Consider the following 18118-nt stretch of genomic DNA (forward strand, 5'->3'; position numbering starts at 1 on the left):
ACACCAGGGGGCGAGGGCAGGGCAGGGACACCGGGCAAGGCAGGTGGCTTTGCCAGCGGAACCGCGGCCAGGGCAGGCCGCGGCGTCCCCTGCGGGACAACAGACGGAGCAGACGGCCCCTCCAGGGCTCTGGACGGCTCTGGAGGCCTCTCCGGGGCCCGAGGTGGCTCTGGAGGCCTCTCCGGGGCTCGAGGCGCGGGCGAAGCACGAACATTGGGTGTAGCAGGCGGCCCCTGTGGAACAACGGGCGGTGCAGGCGGACCCTGCGACTGTTGATTATGGGTAAGTGAATAGTTGGTGAGAGACCTTTTTCAGTCTGTTAATATGGTAATATTTTTTAACACATGTAAATACGTGAGAAAGTAAACGCTTTAAAGAATTACCATAAGCTTAAATCGCAACGTAACCTACATAATAATCAATCTAAAAACTGCATTAATTTATTTGCTTGGTGAACAAGCGTGCCAATTTCATGAAGAATATGTAATGATCATAATAATAATAAATAATCCGTAATCAACCATTGGGAATTCCCGTGTTGTCTTGTCATTCACGTCAAAACATTTATCGGATCAGATTTAGTAAAATCAGCTAATCATCAAAAAGATAGCTTAACAGTTTAATCTTGAAGGGATATGAACACCACAACGCCACGAACACCGGAAGCTTTGAAGTACAAGTGCAATAAAGGATTGCTTACAACTTCATTTATAAAATAGATGCATTTTCATCGGCAAGACCACTAAATAATCTGATTTTTGTAAAGCTCTGTGGATTATCTGATTTTTATTAACAAGCCCTTTTTGAAAGCACGGCGAACGAAGACATCGGAGAAGTCAAATAGGCTGAGCAATGGTTGGTTAAAAACTACCTTCCAACACTCGAGCTAACAAACCGCTGCTCCGTGCATTCACTTCTGCATAATTCTCTGAATTTGAAACCAATATGGCGGCATGCAACTGCCGGCATAACCCACCATATTGGTTTCAAATTCTGACTCCTCCAGCCGCTCCAGTTGTTATATACGCTCTGTGGCTAGAGCCCGTTCATTGGCTGGCTTCAGCAGCAGGTCCGAACTGCAGAAAAAGGTCCACACCGAGTCGGCAAGTCAGTATCGAGCGTAAGATCCCTACCACTAACTAGGATACCTTTGGGAGACTGGATAACCCACAGTAATATGGCATCAGCTGTAATTGCGCGTGGTTTGCAAACAGAGTTCGACGGTGTTAATCTATTTGAAACGGGAACGTGTTACAGCGTTGACGAAAACAAACCAACAACCCGCTTCACCACAGTAACTTCTGATTTTGAGGAATATGCACCGGACGGTGAGTGAGTGTATCGAACTTAAGAATCGATGGTATAGCTATGTGAAACCAATCTTTACATAGACCTATCAAAAGTGGTGAGGGGTTTCCAAGTTCATTCGATAGTTCAAGTTCATTAACCATATTGATTGGCATTCTTCTTACAACATTCTTCTTATTAATTACAGTCATGAAAAGTATCGACACATCCGAAAGGTAATAAAGGATGGTTGGGCTTTCAGGGATATTTGCGTTGTGCGGCCAAAAAAGAAATTTCCCTAATACAGGGCTCGAAATTAACTTTTTTACTTAAAGAAGTTAGGAGCACCCACCAAAATGTAAGGAGCACCAACAATATATGCAATAGATATTTTATTGATAAAAACGACAATATAACAGTACGGTTTACAAGTAACAGTTAAACTGTCACGCTTAAAATATGTCGACTCCGTTGCAAACGCACTGTTTGTGTCCTGCCATTTCCACGTGTTTTACAGTAATGGGGGAGGGTAAGAATGTCACGCTCACGTTCGATTGGTTAGAATGGTCACTGTCAGCTGCGGTGCACTGGACGCCATATTGGTTTCAAATTCTGACTCCTCCAGCCGCTCCAGTTGTTATATACGCTCTGTGGCTAGAGCCCGTTCATTGGCTGGCTTCAGCAGCAGGTCCGAACTGCAGAAAAAGGTCCACACCGAGTCCGCAAGTCAGTATCGAGCGTAAGATCCCTACCACTAACTCGGATACCTTTGGGAGACTGGATAACCCACAGTAATATGGCATCAGCTGTAATTGCGCGTGGTTTGCAAACAGAGTTCGACGGTGTTAATCTATTTGAAACGGGAACGTGTTACAGCGTTGACGAAAACAAACCAACAACCCGCTTCACCACAGTAACTTCTGATTTTGAGGAATATGCACCGGACGGTGAGTGAGTGTATCGAACTTAAGAATCGATGGTATAGCTATGTGAAACCAATCTTTACATAGACCTATCAAAAGTGGTGAGGGGTTTCCAAGTTCATTCGATAGTTCAAGTTCATTAACCATATTGATTGGCATTCTTCTTACAACATTCTTCTTATTAATTACAGTCATGAAAAGTATCGACACATCCGAAAGGTAATAAAGGATGGTTGGGCTTTCAGGGATATTTGCGTTGTGCGGCCAAAAAAGAAATTTCCCTAATACAGGGCTCGAAATTAACTTTTTTACTTAAAGAAGTTAGGAGCACCCACCAAAATGTAAGGAGCACCAACAATATATGCAATAGATATTTTTATTGATAAAAAACGACAATATAACAGTACGGTTTACAAGTAACAGTTAAACTGTCACGCTTAAAATATGTCGACTCCGTTGCAAACGCACTGTTTGTGTCCTGCCATTTCCACGTGTTTTACAGTAATGGGGGAGGGTAAGAATGTCAAGCTCACGTTCGATTGGTTAGAATGGTCACTGTCAGCTGCGGTGCACTGGACGCCATATTGGTTTCAAATTCTGACTCCTCCAGCCGCTCCAGTTGTTATATACGCTCTGTGGCTAGAGCCCGTTCATTGGCTGGCTTCAGCAGCAGGTCCGAACTGCAGAAAAAGGTCCACACCGAGTCCGCAAGTCAGTATCGAGCGTAAGATCCCTACCACTAACTAGGATACCTTTGGGAGACTGGATAACCCACAGTAATATGGCATCAGCTGTAATTGCGCGTGGTTTGCAAACAGAGTTCGACGGTGTTAATCTATTTGAAACGGGAACGTGTTACAGCGTTGACGAAAACAAACCAACAACCCGCTTCACCACAGTAACTTCTGATTTTGAGGAATATGCACCGGACGGTGAGTGAGTGTATCGAACTTAAGAATCGATGGTATAGCTATGTGAAACCAATCTTTACATAGACCTATCAAAAGTGGTGAGGGGTTTCCAAGTTCATTCGATAGTTCAAGTTCATTAACCATATTGATTGGCATTGGCAAGAAGTTAGGAGCACCCACCAAAATGTAAGGAGCACCAACAATATATGCAAAGGATATTTTTATTGATAAAAAACGACAATATAACAGTTTACAAGTAACAGTTAAACTGTCACGCTTAAAATATGTCGCCTCCGTTGCAAACGCACTGTTTGTGTCCTGCCATTTCCACGTGTTTTACAGGTCGCAACAGAACAATTATTTGCACTCGTTCAAATGCGCCCAATTATATTTCGAGGTCGCACACATTAAATTTCGGGAGCATATGCGGCCAAAATGGTCGCAATTTCGAGCCCTGCCCTAATACGATATCTGGCCTATTAATGACTTGTTCAAATGTTGTCCTTCATAGTGATACCAGATAGCCTATGGGTCGAGTAAAATCAGTCAAACGCGTTGTATTCTTTAACGGTGTTCCTTGCGTGTTTGTAATGGTTGTGCGGGGGCGTGGCACTGGACTGGCTGTGACGTTTTTTGTAACATTTGCTGTTTTCGCTCCTGCTCTTGCTGTGTTTACGTCATCGATAAGACAGAACGTGGTTACAATGTCTGTCAACTTAAAACAACAAACGTTTGCTACACACTTATGCTGTAGTAGGTCACATTATTTTCAGCATTAAGTTGGCAAAGAAGCTATATACCGACCGTGATATGTGATTATGTCGCTACATTTATTCAAATCTGTTGAATGCTAAACATGTTCAAGTACTGTTTTAAGATGAATGTTGTCACCAGATGTTCATGTAGTTGGAATATCTCGCTTCTAGATATTCTCTACTTGAAACCTGTTGATTACACTTTTAAAATGTTATCTATTTGAAGTGGAAAATTAGTATTACATGGATCAGGAGATAAGAGCGGTTGTCTGGCAGTCGGAGGGTTGCCGGTTCGATTCCCCACCCTGGGCGTGCGAGGTGCCCCTGAGCAAGACGCCTAACCCCTAATTGCTCCCAATGAGCTGATTGGTACCTTGAACATGGCAATCTTTCACCGTTGGTGTGTGAGTGTGTGTGTGAATGGGTGAATGAGAGGCATCAATTGTAAAGCTCTTTGGATGAAAGTGCTATATAAATGCAGTCCATTTACCATTTTACCATATTATTATTTTGTAAATGTTTTTATTGATAGCTTAACTTTCAAGATTTTAGTTGAATGTGATCTCTAAATCTGACGTAGCATGCGGTGCTGTTTGTCTACTGCAACATTAGTGTGATTCCAAACACTTTAAATGAACTAGTACAACACGTGACAACTTTTACTTAATTTATTTGATGACTCAAACATCTTAAAAGATGATGCAACTGAATGAGTTTATTATTGAATTGTTTATAAAAGCACAGTATTCTTTTCAGATCTTAATTTTCCTCTCAGAGTGCATTAGATTGATGCAATTAACTGTTAAAATGTACAAAATATTCTCCTGGGGGGCCATACCCCCAGACCCCCCTAGAAGGTTCAGGGTCCCCCTTTACAAAATCCCCCAAAATCCTGTGGAAAACTCTGGGTTATGTCTTCACATTTGTTACATAGCTGTGCTGCAGTAGACCTAGCCTACATCTAATTAATTAATCTGAACAAACAAACGGACTAACTGTTTAAGATGGACCATGGGCAGCTTTATAGAAACAGTTGCATTTAGCCTATTTGTTTATTGTTGAATGTTTATTTTTATGCTTTTCTATTGTTATATGAAGTAATTTAGAATTAGTTTGCTGACATTAGCTTGCTAGCTATGTCAGGCACAATGGATGACAAAAGAAAACACTTTTGGGCAGTTCAAATGAAAATAAAAAATTCCAGGCCTGTAAAGTGAAATTTATGGTGATCGGTGTTTGCAGCAATATGGCCTGTGAGTGAGGTTTGTAATTGGTAGGTTTTTTGTGCTAGCAATGACACTATGGGAATGCAGATACACTTCCCATTACAAGATTTTCTTGTTACCTTTAAATAAATTAATTATCTGTCAGATGTGTTAAGGGACTATACATTTCTTTATCATCTGAAAATCGCTGTGTTTAGCCATGATTGAAATCATTTGTCTACCATGCTGGCTCTGCCAGCCACATGGGACATAATATTGGTGAACAGGTTGCAGGCTTGACTCCTGTTCTACCCTTCAGCAATGCACTTAACCTGAATTGCTTCAGTCTGTATGTAGCTCTATAAAATGGATACCGTATAAAAATGTGAAATCTGCCATTTTAGAAGTGTCTGCTAAATTCCTTTGTTGTAATGTAAAATCATCCTAGAGATGTTACTACGTGCAGTAGTTTTTTTGTTTGTCAGAAGATAATTGCACTGCCTGCATTAAGGGAGAAACTATTTGTTTTGTGAATTTTCTATTATTTGCAAATGTTGATTGAACTTATTTGCTCCTCAGATGACTTGCATACCAGCTCTGGCCCTGGTATATGTCCCTGGACACTTGCTTGCACTTCAAGAATCAGGGACATTCTCAGATGCTGCTGCTGCTGCTGTTACACTGTACCGGCGGACATCATTCAAGGTACCCCCAACTTATGATAAATTGTGATAAATGGGGTACCAGGGATACACAAATCTGGCCCTCAGAGCCAGTAGTGCTCTCGGTTCTTTTCTACCTGATGGTTAATTGGTTGATTAATGGCACCGATTGGCCAGAGATTTAACTCCTCTGGTGGCTGTGATTTAAATAAATCGCAGTTAGAGGGGAAGAATGAAAGCCAGCAGTACTACTGGCTCTGAGGGCCAGATTTAAGGATCCCAGTAATACTCTGTACATTAAAAATAATTAAAATAATTCTCCCCTTTGAATTAAATATATATTAATCTGTTCACTATTTACCCCATTTAAGGATACCCCAGCAAAAGTTTTTTGCTTGTGGCTACAAATATATCTAGGTGGAGGCCAAATTTTTCTGCATGGGACTGAACATTTTTTTTTACATAAGCCGCGTTTCCACCAAAATTACCCAGAACTTTCAGTCCCAGGAACTACTTTACCAGGAACTAAAAGGTTCCTTCAGCCAATGGTTGTCTGCGTTTCCACCGGGGTCTAAAGTACCCCGAAGATTAGGCAAATTAGCCCACTGACGTATGAAAAAGCGACGTTGTCGTCGGTCCATCTGTCATATGATTTCTTCTGTAACCCCATACTACCACCGAAGTAGCCTACATTATTTTCTAATAACCGGGACAGCCCGGAGGGGTTTATTCCACTTATATACAACGGGTTACCAACAATGACTATATATGGTTACTTTTGTATTTATTGATTTTCATATATCCTCTCAAACACATTCATTATGTTTTTATACGAACATTCGCTTTCATGTCTTGACATTCGAAGCGACAGAATGCATTCACATTTATATGTATAACTGGCAACAACAGCAGAAAACATGCACACGTTGTAAACAATTTGCTGTTTGATTACTTTCTCGTCGTCAATTCCATATAGGCTAATCGCAAAATTACAAAATAGAACGAAAACTCGGACTTGCGTGAAAATGTAAATTAGTAGTGGTACAGCCACCGTTTGCTTTCCTTCGAAGTTACTGCTAGCCGAGCAGCGAAGTGTGCCCTCCAGATGCGAACCATGCACCATAAATTAGTCCATAGTCTTCCTGGTCTTTTCGTGGAATTGAAAAATGGCAGTAAAATTGAGTAAAATTACGGCAGTCTGAAAAAGCTAAAGGGAGGATTACTAGAATTAACCTGTTATTTTACCCTGACAAAAAGTGCGGAAGGTGATTTCCAGTTTGCTTGTACTGTATCACCAATGTTAATTACGCAGAACTACCGCATACCTCACATAACTGTATCAAACGTTTTGAGTCAATTACAACGGGCTAACAAAGAAAATCCGGAAGAAAATATTCAGCAACCGAATTAATCCGTTTGAATGTTTTAGTACGTAATATGCTGTCCCAGCACGAATGCTTAGCATTTTATAAAACGAATACTAAAGCAAGAAAAGAGCAGAAGAGCACACGTTATAATTCCAAGACGTTGGCAGGCTATAACCAAAAGTAGGCTACTGCACCGCATAACATACAAGTTTGATTTGAAGTTATTATGAAAAAAGATCGGTTTGCGCCTGCATATTTTTAAACATGGCGCCTGAAAACAAAAAACACAAAAAAATGCTGCGAGTAGCCTACTCGACCAATCAGAAATGTTCAGCGCTGCAAGCTCCACCCAAAAGGTTCCTGTACTTTCGGAAAGTACTACCCCCCGAGCAGGAACCTTTTGGGGGGTAAAATAAAACCCCAGGAACTAAATTTAGACCCTAGTTCCTGCGGTGGAAACGCACTGAGTTCCTCAAAAGGTTCCTAGTTCCGGGGTAAAGTTCCTGCGGTGGAACTGGCTATAGACTGAAAACCCACCTCTTCAGACTGCACCATGACTCTTCTGATCCTCTTAAGCTATCTTTTCTTTCTTTTCAAATAAAATTTCTAGCGATCATTTTATAGGTATAGTTGTGTGTGTATGCAATATAATGTAATGACTGGATCAACTGTTTTAGGTTGTGGATTGAGAAAATGCAGTGTAGTAGTATTTTAATGGTCTTAAATGAGCTATTAGTAAAGGCAGTTTTTGTGCAAATGCCTATGTAAAAAATGGGCAATCGTTTAAATATTTGCATACCAAAAACAATCAGAGAATCTGCTGCCTTGAACAAATTGAGTAAAGCAATTAAAAATATTTCCATTTATAGTACATTTTAATATACATTTCTTATGTGCTTTTCAGCTTTATTGGGCAGGACAGTGTAGAGGGACAGGAAGAATGGGGAAGAGAGGGAGAGACATGCAACAGAGGTCACACGACCGTAGTCGAACCACTGATGTTGCGGCTCATAATGAGCATGTGGACAGTGCTCTACAGGCTACGCCATGAGTCACCCCATTTATCATACATTTTATTTTATAGTTCACTTTATGAGGTTAAGTTAACCCAACACAAATCAGAGTTGCAAAATTATGCTTTTTAAGTTAATGCCACCTAATTATGCTTTTTAAGTTAATGCCGCTTCATTGGTTTAATCTCTAAAATTCCTTTGATTCATATCAAATTATTTTAAATTCTTAAACTTTACTTGAATTATTGATACTGACTTCTTGAGCTTAAATGAGCCCTAGTTTATTTCAGTTGAACTTACTTGAAAGTCATGATTTTAATAAATTAAATCAAGCACAAATGGACTAACTTCTGCTCACTTCATTTTATGACTCACGGTCATTACTTAAATAGGGTTTTTTTTTTTTTAGTAAATGGATGATATTTAAGTAAATGGAACTATACAGATTTAAGCATTCCTGACAAGTGCAATCTTTTAAGTATACTGTACTCATCATTTTGTGATGATGGCAGTTATGATTTACAGTGTATGCTTGTTTAAAGACACCTCTATATGTCAGAAGGACATGTGTGAAGATGATCAATCAGTATCATGAAACTAATATTAACCTTGCCTTCCAAGGGTATGTGTGTTTCCAAACCATTCCAGGAAGGTGCTCCTCGCACAATTATGGAAATCCAGAACTCTTCACTGTTGGAGCAGTTTTGTTTCCATTTTTTGGTCACTGTCTGTACATTTCTGTGGGAAAAAAGCAAAGTTATTTTCTTTCTTTTCATAGAACCTGAGCTCAGTTTTCCTTGCCAGGAGACTTCAATGAGTTCTGTTCGGCCATTCTGATGGAATCTCCTGAAGCAGCAACGTCAAAAGATGAAGATACATCAATTATTACATTTTACTTACTGAAGGGGGTGACCAACTGTCTTTGACTGAGGGATAGTTTTTGCCATATTTTATTAAATATTAAAGTGAAGGCTATGGCCAGTTATATGCCATCTGGAAGGAACAGCTCAGGGTTGAAGTCAGACGGTGTGGCCCATCAAAACAGTGGCAAAACAGTGCCTTATAGGGAACCCCGCCTGTAAAGACTATGGCTTAATATGTTGTAAATGCCCTCAACTATGGAAATATGTTGTAAAAACCAGACAAAAGATTTCAGTTATTTAAAAAAAAATCCAAGCCTTTAATAGAAATTTTGACCAATGGAAATTGGTCATTATTTTAGACGTGTAATGCACTTTGGATAGAAAAGGAAAAGAAAATGTTATGACAATTTAATATATCAAATATATTTTAGTAAGTAAATAATGTAAAAAACCAGTGTTTGTTTTGCCTGCACTCAGTTCCCCCACTTTGAGTCAAAGGATTTCTAGTTGTAGGAAATCATTTTTGGAAGGAATTTTAAAGGGAAGCCAACTGCAGGAATGAGTTTACTTTGTAACAGACAATCAATGGGCTGTTTAGCAAATGCTTTCTAAAAAATGTGTAATTGCACTGCTGTGTTTCTCTGTCCTGTGTACACTTTGTGTTTTCCTGCCATTTTCTGCTGAGCAAAATTAGGCGCATAGATATGTTTTCCTACTTTTGTTTTGGAGAAGCACAATATCAGTATCGTGAAATCACAGCTGACCTCACTTGAGCTGTTCATGACCTGTGGATAATCCGCTCTCCTCCCTAAAAGTGGTAGTGAGATGGGCATGCTGATTTTTTCTGGTGCAACTTCTGAGTCCCGGCCCTGGTGCTCTCACTCCTGGACTATTGCAAGTCAGTCTTGCCAGTCTTCCTGCCTGTGCCACTAAACCACTTGCAGATAATGCAGAATGTAGTTGTACGCAGCTTGTCTGCAGTCTTGCCAAGCAAGCTCATGTTTTACCCTCAAGTGTGAAATTAATTTCCCATAGTGGTCAGGTCAGGACAGCAGAATTGTTCATTTTGGTACTCCTTCCATCTCAACTCTTACACTCATACCATTTTTTAAAACTTTTTTGTGGTTTGTAGCTTTTCTTCTCAGGGCTTGTTATGGATGTAATCCATATGTATTCAGGATTTATGTTTTGGTTATTACTTTGCGTAGTTCATTTCCATTCGTGCTGTTAAACGGTTTACAGACCAAAGGAAAATGGATGTTTACTGTGCAGACAGGGAGTGAGCAGGGTCTGATAAAGAGACAGTGCTCAGCTGCAAACATCCTACTGGATCAGCGTTATGTAAAACGTATGTTCTCCATAATAGTGTAATCGTGTTTTGTATTGTCGTGGGGAACAAGTTGGTGTCTCTGGTGGTGGGATGCTGACTGAAGTACTTGATAGCTATGGGTCAGCGCCCAGCCAGATACAAAGGTTAACCTGGTTATGCTTGCAGAGAAGGGATAAATTAATGTCAGGGTTCGTACGGTCATGAAAAACCTGGAAAAGTCATTGAAATTTAAAATGCAATTTCCAGGCCCTGGAAAACTTATGGAAAATAATATTTTTTGAAAAGTTTTGGAAAAGTAATGGAAATATAGCTAAAGGTGCATCAAATACAATTGCTAATTAATCCAATCATAAAAATGGTGTGTATAGTCATAAAACGTAAATTGGCGCGTAACCTTCGCGGTATTTTGGTGGTGTGAGAAGTTAATTCGGTCTGGCTCAGTCTGTTTACAGGCACGCCCAACAGGCACACTTCTGCTAATGTAGCAGTTAGTAAACGTAGGCACTACTGTGCCGACAATATGCCCGGGAAGTGCAGCTTCAATAATATATCAGGGCTCGAAATTAACTTTTTTACTTGGTAGCACTGGTGCACCCAATTTCAAAAAGTTAGGAGCACCCACCAAAATGTAAGGAGCATTCGCTTCAACTTTTCAGCTTTCGATAACGCTAATAAATTGAACATAAACTTTTGTCTTCAGGTAACATAAGTAAACGCATTAGCTCTCTGTGTCGCTTGACAGTGGAGTGCTGCAAAAGGGAGTGATTGAAGACTAATATTAACCAATTTAAAATCAGCATTAAAGGTAAGAATGTCAAGCTCACGATTGGTTAGAAGGGTCACCGTCAGCTCACAAGTGTACTAACTAGCGAATGTACAGAGGAAGAGACGTTCGACTGAAAAAAGAAAAAAAAAAGGTAGCACCAGAACAATTATTTGCACTCGCACAAATGCTCCCAATTATATTTCGAAGTCGCACAGATTAAATTTTGGGAGCATATGCGACCAAAATGATCGCAATTTCGAGCCCTGTTTGAGACATTGACAAAATGTTAAACTATTCGAATTAAAATATGAAAGAATGTATCTAAGTGTGTCTGTCTGGTGTTTATTTGTTTTAGAGAGGCACCATATGTTTCAGATGCAGACCTAATTTTACTTAGTGTTACAATAAATAATTTTAAATCGCCCCGCTGAAATAAAGTCATTTGTTTTGGTCATGGAAATTCAGTTAAAGGTTGTGGAGAAGTCATGGAAAAGTCATTGAAAATCATTGGTGAAAAAGTGTATGAACCCTGTAATGTACTGTTTTGCTATTGTCTTTATTTGATGACATGCTGTTGTGCTTTGATCTTTGAATATATAAGCGGAAAGGTGCAATGGTTTGAGGACTCATCAATATGACCTCCTATGCATATGCAAATAGCCATCTCATTGCACACAGTCTTTTGCATCTGTTTTTGCATTACACATACTGTAAAATAAACTGCATTCACTTTAACCTGGCATTCCTTTTTGGCTGTTATCGCTGCACTCCTAGCAGCTTCAGGGTCCTAACATAAGCATAGAACTCAGGATATCTACACCCCGTAGTCACTCACCTCTACTCTAGTGCCGTAGCAAGATACACAATTGTATCTATACAGGCTACACACACCAGAGGCACGTCCGCGTCTTCTAGCTACGATAGATAGCGATCTGTATAAAGAAACCCTTCTGGCAGAATATTTTTGGTCTCCTTATATGCACAACTCTTGGCACAGAGGTGAGGTTAAAACATTTGTTTTGGAGGCAGGTTCCTTTGCCACTTCCGCTGTTTGGTACATCTGAGGGGTTTCTTACAGTGCTTTAGTGATGTTAACTACTGTATGCACTGGTTGATCTGGGAATGTTGTTAACCAGTTCTGTGTCTGAAACAGCTTACTTTCCTACTATTGAGCATATAAGTTGAGTACAGCGGATAAGGTAGTTAAGTAGTGCAATTTTCTCGAAATGTAGTGAACCTAAAATCCTGAACTATATTTTTTAGGAGGTCATGCTAAGAAGTGGTCAAGCCATCTTTGGGTCCCATAAATCATAGAGGATGCGGTGGGGCCTTTTTACTACAAAGGCGGGACGTCTTATGCAACTTCCTCAGTACAACTGGAAAATAGTACGAAGGATATTATTTACACACACTGCCCATTGCATACTAAAAAATAAGCAGTAGGCAGTATGTTTAGTAGACTTCATATTTTGAGGACACAGTAGTTAGGAGGCTGTTTCGGACACAGCCCAGGTCTGACATTACTACTCATGTAAATTGAATGAATGCACTTAAGTTCTGCTCTCATATGAAGCATTTTATTTATTTTTATGTTTTTTTTTTTTTTTTTTGATTGTCCGTTTTATATTTTGTGTATTTTTTTTGACAAAAGTCTGGGGGCAGGGGATGAATATGTGCCTTGGCTTTAAAACTTTGATGCAGCCCAGTTTTTGTTTTCGACTTTTTAAAGAATGTTAAATTGTATTTTCTCTGGCAAATAAATTAATGAGTAATTTGTATTTGGCCAATTTCTGTCACAATACCTGTATACTCAGACATGACATGGTACAGTTATGCAAAAGAAAGCCAACCTGTGAATTAGTCATAACTTCCTGAAACTTGGTAGAAAACAAGTTTATTATTTTATTTTTGATACATTTTTTATTGTATTTTGAAAGCATACAACACAGGCATTGCACATAGAACATTACATTTCCCATATTCACATTGCATGCACTGGCACCCCTCTGTGGCAACCCCCACCCACAATATGTCTTATCTCCTGAGAAAATTGAGAGATAAAAAGGAAACAAACCAAATAAACAGTGGGGAAAAAGAGGAATAAAAAATAAATAAGGGGGAAAACAGCATTGTACACTTTTAGCCCAAACCTGAATAGTTTCCTCCTTGGCACCATGCATCATTGCTATGGGTAGTTCTTTGCTAATAACATTACCTTACATTTATGTGGCAGACACTTTTATCCAAAGCAATGTACCATAAGTGCATACCGAAGGTCATTGGAACAACTAGAGGTGTGTGTAGTTAATAACATCATGATGTGTGTAAGTACAGTGTGAGGCTATGTGGCTAAGTTACAACCAAACAAAAACCAAAAAAAAAAAAAAAACATCCTGCACACACCACACACTACACCAGGCCCGGATGCAAGGATAAGATTCTCCAGATGGTAACAACAGAGATCAACACCTGAACGTCCCTGCAACACATATTAAGTGCATGCCAAATCTGGCCAATCCTTGCCCCTTTAGGGGGTACCCTATTTAAAGCTTTATAACTACAAGTGTGAGCATCACAGATACTTGAAATGGCTTATATGAAGCAAGACATTTGTACCATTTACAATAATAACTTAGATTAGTTTCTATTCATAATTTCGGAAGAAATAAAGTGCCACAAAGGCAATTGTTCAGGCAAAAAAGTAAAAATGAATTTGCTCTTTTTTAGTTTGCAATGAAATACTGAGAGATCCCATATATACAGCATATTAAGCATCCAAAAACTCTGACCTTTGGTAATGTCTAAATCGTCAAGTTGTTCCAAGAATGGCTGAGAGCGAGTGGGGGAAACATGGCTGCATTGATTGGGTGAGGTGTGGAAGGGTGGAGGTGTGAGAGCATGGTCAGACAAGGACTTTTTTTTATCAGAAAGCTAATAAATGTACATATTAAAGTTGCCTTATGTTTCTGGAAGCAGCGTTAAGCATTATGATATTATCCAAATAATAAAACCAAACATGAATATGTTTGGAGGTAATCCAACTCAGCGACTGCTACCTTTTAAAAATGGTCGTTTACTTTTGCTTCTAAAAAGAGAGGTGACATCTTTAGCCAAATATTTGTTAAATCAAGGCAGTTGCAATCTCCACTTTCAGGCAAAATATTTGATATGTAAAATCGTGTCGGTTTCTGCTTAAAACTGGAACTAGTATTAAAGATTTAGCTATCAGGCCCCAACATCCATTATCTACACAAACATTAAGATTTTCAATCAATTATTTCAATTAAATACCACAGATTACATTCAATTTAAAATCAAAAGGAACATAATCTCTGTGTGTTTGTGACACCCAATAATTATGGTGTGCTCCTATAATATAAAGTAATAAAGTCATAAAACTTTCAAAGGAGAGAAAATTCCAGGACATCTTTTTATGCCTGTCATGAGGAGGGAGAGAAAAACAGACCCCCTCATTAAATTCTATTGTCTGTTTCTCAAAGGTGCTAATCTAAAAATTAGATATCTGACAATATGTTTTTCAAGAAAGACCAGAGATTCGTCCCTACAGGGAAAAAAATTGCTGGGCCGGAGGATAATGCTTTTCAGTTTTGATCACAAATGTTGCAGAATAAGGGCATCATGGTGGTGCAGTGGGTAGCACTGTCGCCTCACAGCAAGAAGGTCTTGGGTTTCTGTACCTTAGCCGGCCTGAGCCTTTCTGTGTGGAGTTTGCATTTCCTTCGGGTACTTCAGTTTCCTCCCACACTCCAAAGACTTGCAGGTAGAATAATTGGCGACTCTAAATTGCGTGAGTGAATGGTGTGTGTGCCCTGATCGGCGGCCTCTTGCCCAATGCTTGCTGGGATCAGTTCCAGCACCCCCAATGACCCTGCCCTGGATGAGTGGGTATAGATAATGGATGTTGCATAATTAAGTCATGGACAACCCCCCCCCCCCACCCCCCACATCCAAAATTGACATTTATCCCTGTTTGCACCATTTTTGGTGTACTGTGTAAAAATGTGTATTATCAGACAGGGAATGTATTTCTGCCTTATCTGACGCATGAAAGATTTTTAAATATATGTAACAGCAAAGGCATGACGTGAACAAGGCTTTCCAGTTTTCTCTAATGGATGCTTTTGAAAGATGGGTTTATTGCAGGTGAGGGGACCTTCAGAAGGCATGTGAAGGTGTCCTATGGGTCTTCATGAAAAAATAATTTCCCAATCAAATAATAATAATAATAATAATAATAATAATAATAATTTACATTTAAGAGCCTTTAAATTAATGTGATGCAATTGCTTGGTGATGCAATTTAGAATATATATTTGAATTTATATTGTAAGTATCTAGATTATCTGGAAATACTGTGATCATTATGGAATATAAAACAGCTATGTCTTTGACATGGTTGTGAATTTGCTCCCTGCTACTGGGGACTCTATGCTTCTCCCTGGTGATTTGGAGACCTATATTGATACTACAACTGTAATAACTCATTCCAGACCTAGTGAAAGGTCTGCCACCTGCTGGTAGATTATATAATTCTACCAGCAGGTGGCAGTAACATGAACAAATGTAGGTTATGTGATATTACATCATACATTAGATGATTATTATGGAAGCGTAATCTGGTCACATTTCAAATTAAAATGCAAACCAGCAATCAGTATTCATTAATTCATTCATTCCTCGCCCTTCTATATATATGTGTGTGTGTGTAAAAGATTGTAGGTTTGTTGGAATAAAATTTTGTTCGTAAATGTGAATGTTATATGCTGCTAGGAAAAATTCCCCATGGGGATAATGAAGTATTCTATCTATCAGTTTATCTATACAGTATGTACAGTTGCAAGGAAAAGTTACTCCACCAAAACTGACTGCAGACAGCATTAGTTGCCTAAATACAAGAGAGGCTAACACCACCAGTTTATAAAGGCAAAACTTCATGCATACAATACGCAGACACAGATCAAAGTCTATTTTGCCGCATCAAAGATTACCCATAAATGTAGCTGTAATTCACACAGATGCAAAACAGTTCAGACGCTTAGCCACTCAACGGCTACTCTAAAAGCCACTGCTTATACAGAGAAGAAAACTGCATGTACAACGATACATTGTAAATTCCGAAACAATATTTTAATACAGTTTAATCAATAAAAACTCACCAATCAATTAAGCACAACCCAGAGGAAGAGTGCGTGAAGTCTAGATGTGCAGCGCTTTCTAAATAATTCTTGTTATCGCAGCGTATTCACTAGCCTATAGAAAAGACAAATGCATGCAGAGAAAATGGAATCGATTACGGAATTACATGAAGGCAATACGATATCACAGCTTGCTTAGAAGGAGTTCTTCTGCAACTTCTCTCACTTTCACAAACGATAGCCAGCCAGCTGACTCACTTCCGACGTGTTTCTGTGCCTCTTTTGTTTAGGGCGTTGTTTGGGGTTCGCACACGTTTGGCGTAACAGGACCAACCGGCATCATCCCTCGTTCATCCCCATTATCACACGTCCTGTCAGGAAGAGCGAGGAAGAGAAAAAAGAAACGGCAATCACCAGTCGAAACATCGCTCTAATAATTATAAAATTATGTGTATCTTCCCCATTACGGCCTATGTGGTTCTGTTTGTGAAGTCTTCTGTGGACTGTAGTCACTGACAAATCCATGCCTCCCTTCTGAAGATTGTTTCTGATCTGTTGAACAGGTGTATAGAGGTTTTTCATCATTACAGTGAGAATTCTCATGTCATCAACTGTAGAGGTCTTCCTTGGCCTTGAAGGTTCTTAGTGATTACTGAGCTCACCATTTCTCACTTTCTTCTTAATCGTGGTCCAAACAGTTGATTTAGGTAAGCCTAAGGTTTGGATTATGTCTCTGTTTTTTTTTTTATTTCTCAGCCTCATATTGGCTTCCTTGACTTTAATTGGCACAACTCTGGTCCTCATGTCGACAAACATCAATAACAGACTCCAAAGGCAGTCAAAAGCCTAGAAACAAGATGAGATACTAAAAGCTCTTGTACACCTGCACCAAGGAAGCAATTGAATGCACCTGACTAATCAGAAACACTGGTAAAGCCGTTTGTCCTAAACATTATGGTGCCCTGAAGTGGAGGCCATGTATAAAAAGTGCTGCAATTTCTACATGGTGAACATACAATGTATAAAAATGCCCTTAGTATAGTTAGTTTGATTATAGTTTGATTACAAATTTAAAATTGTGGAGTATAGAGCCAAGTATATGTTGATTTCTAATTCTTTAACCTGCTACACAAAAGCTATTGATATCTGATAATATGATTAAATTATGATTAGAAAATACCAAGATGACAGGCTGGACCAAGACCTGACAGGGCACACAGCTATGACAGGACAAATTTTCAATGAGACAGACATTTTGTGATAAAAGGTTGGATAAACTGTTAATACTGAATTAGAATTGAATTAGTTGAACTTATTTCAAAACACGAGTACTTATTACGGAAGCACACAAACTCAGGCACATTAAAGTAAAATATAGGAATAAATGTGCAAAGTCAGCAGCATTCATATCACCTCTGACTTCACAGAGTTCTTGGCCTACAGCTCACCTTAACTGCTCTTCCACATACTTCCATCTGGATGTTACCATTGAGTACTTGTGGCGCTGGGATCAGGCAGAGTATCTGTCCATCAGGCATTATTCAATTTTTAAAATATAGCAAATATGATAAATATGACATTTTATCTTACACACGCATGCTTATGATTCATATGTCCACCCTGTTGGGTGCATGTGCATGTCATGTGTATATGCAACTGAACTTTATGTGATTGTGACAATTCAAGTTTAATGGTGAGACTGTGATAATATTAACATAATGGTGAGAATATCTGAAACAGATTTTGTCCTCTTGACAAAAATATTTTGAAATGATGAAATTTGACTTTTATAATTCCAAATGAACTTTCCCCTATTTCAGTCTGAAAGGGGTTTTTTCGTAAATGGGCAGATACCACAATATGACAGTGTGGACATCGAC

The 18118-nt window shown here is 39.1% G+C and overlaps 1 long non-coding RNA gene across 1 annotated transcript; it reads left to right on the forward strand.

Moving 5' to 3' along the window:
• Window positions 1-1901: 1901 nt before the first annotated feature.
• Window positions 1902-12860, forward strand: LOC135253104 (uncharacterized). Its single transcript, XR_010329535.1, has 3 exons — window positions 1902-3142; window positions 5661-5786; window positions 8902-12860. It is a non-coding gene; the product is annotated as an uncharacterized LOC135253104 (long non-coding RNA).
• The last annotated feature ends 5258 nt before the right edge of the window (window positions 12861-18118 follow it).

Source organism: Anguilla rostrata, chromosome 4 (genome assembly GCF_018555375.3).
Source record: "Anguilla rostrata isolate EN2019 chromosome 4, ASM1855537v3, whole genome shotgun sequence".
Lineage (NCBI taxonomy): Eukaryota > Metazoa > Chordata > Actinopteri > Anguilliformes > Anguillidae > Anguilla > Anguilla rostrata.